Here is a 2,001-nt window from a genome sequence, read left to right as displayed (position 1 = left end):
AGCGGGTACCTCATGTTAGAGGCTTAATAAATAGTTTTTAAAGTAACCTTTCTCAACCAGTTCCCCAAGGGGATTCTACCCTGGAGAAAATGATCTGGCTGACTATTAATTCCCACAAGGAGGGTGCTCAGACAGTTCCACTCTATGTGTGTAGGGGAGAGGTGAGCTCGTTGCTGCAGTGGATTCATTAGGGTTTTACGACTTAATTATCCCAGGTCAAGGATGGTTTGGTGAACTGACCATCATCAACACCAAAATGAAAGGTTGGATGATAACTGGCCTTTGCCACAATCATATCATAATATGCGGCTGTCTATCTGTACATAAAGCTGCTGATGCTTTATATAAGGAATTATGCAAAGTAATTAGGAATCACTTAAAAGAACTTGTTAAAATATGTAGGGAATAGGCTGGCTCACAGGTTTTTTTTCTTTTCAAAACTTGAATTTAATAATGATAACTAGAGGCATTAAACGGAAGTGGCACTGTGTCAGAGGTATACCATGAAACACTGCCACGAGTTTTAGCCTTTTATACGACACACTTTTACTAGAGCTGGTAACGACACACTTGTAGTTTCTGCCTCACTTTGGGAGTGAGACTGTGCGACATGCTGTCCGCAGGGAGTGGGGGGAGCATAGACCAGCCTCTGACCCGCCAAGACCTAGCCACAGAGGACAAGGCACACAGACCATCGTAAACATGGACTGCAATCCCACGCCAGCAGCACACGAGCACGTGAGTCTCTTCCGCAGAGGCTCCCAGCTCACAGTGAACGTGCTGTTTTCCTGGCTGTCAGGCCCCCTTCACACACAGGTCCAGGCTGAGGAAGGGGCTTGGCAAGTCCACACGTCTTCAGGCAGAGGGAGCTACACACTCAGATAGTGATCAGCTGCCACGGGCGTGTGCCCTGCAGAAGATGGCCCTTAGCTATGCCTCCCAGAGTGCAGGGTGGGGGGGTGGGGGGTACAGTTTTTATCTAGAACCATTTTAATCCTTTTGCAATAAGAAAGAGGGAGAAAAGATACTACCCCAAAGCTTTGTCTAGAAAAGAAAAGAACGTAGAAGAGACAGCAACTTTTAAACCAGAGAAGGTAGTAAATGAGGGCAAAGTCTGGTGATGGATGAGTAATAATCATTAATGTACGATGTTAATATGATGCTGAAGAAAAGAATGGAAGTGAGTGAAAGTAAGAGGAGCCATGGCTACTAAAAGAGGGAACAATGAGTGAAGACCAGGCACGACAAAGCGGGGAGAAGAAGAAATCGAAAGGGAAAATTCGTGGTTTGTGGTTAAAGAGAGTTTAGCTGGTAACACTGGCATGGCCAGGATACTAGACATAGATAGGGTATTAGCATGGGTAGGGTATTAGCATGGATAGGGTATTAGCATGGGAAGAGTATTAGCCATGGATAAAGTATTAGGCATGGATAGGGTATTAGCATGGGTAGGGTATTAGCATGGATAGGGTATTAGCCATGGATAAAGTATTAGGCATGGGTAGGGTATTAGCACGGGTAGCGTATTAGCATGGATAGGGTGTTAGCATAGATGGATAGGGTGTTAGCATAGATAAGGTAATAGCATGGATAGGGTATTAGCATGGATAGCATATTAGCACGGATAGGGTATCAGCGCGGGTAGCGTATCAGCGCGGGTAGCGTATCAGCGCGGGTAGCGTATCAGCGTGGGTAGCGTATCAGCGTGGATAGGGTATTAGGCATGGATAAGGTATTAGGGAAGGTTAGAGTATTAGCATGGATAGGGTATTAACATGGGTAGGGTATCAGCACGGGTAGCGTATTAGCACGGATAGGGTATCAGCACGGGTAGCGTATCAGCGCGGGTAGCGTATCAGTGTGGGTAGTGTATCAGCGTGGATAGGGTATTAGGCATGGATAGGGTGTTAGTGCGGGTCGCGTATCAGCGCGGGTCGCGTATCAGCGCGGGTCGCGTATCAGCGCGGGTAGCGTATCAGCGTGGGTAGCGTATCAGCGTGG

The 2,001-nt window shown here is 47.0% G+C and overlaps 1 protein-coding gene across 1 annotated transcript in view; it reads right to left on the bottom strand.

Annotated features, from left to right (window-relative positions):
- The window catches only part of LOC105299172 (bifunctional heparan sulfate N-deacetylase/N-sulfotransferase 3), a gene marked incomplete at its 5' end in the record, with an annotated part of 105,440 nt that overhangs the window by 35,269 nt on the left and 68,170 nt on the right, over nucleotides 1-2,001 (bottom strand). The window lies entirely within an intron of this gene.

The sequence above is a fragment of the Pteropus vampyrus genome, unplaced genomic scaffold (genome assembly GCF_000151845.1).
Source record: "Pteropus vampyrus isolate Shadow unplaced genomic scaffold, Pvam_2.0 Scaffold174, whole genome shotgun sequence".
In the NCBI taxonomy this organism is placed as follows: Eukaryota; Metazoa; Chordata; class Mammalia; order Chiroptera; family Pteropodidae; genus Pteropus; species Pteropus vampyrus.
This window is presented reverse-complemented; position numbering and strand designations above follow the sequence as displayed.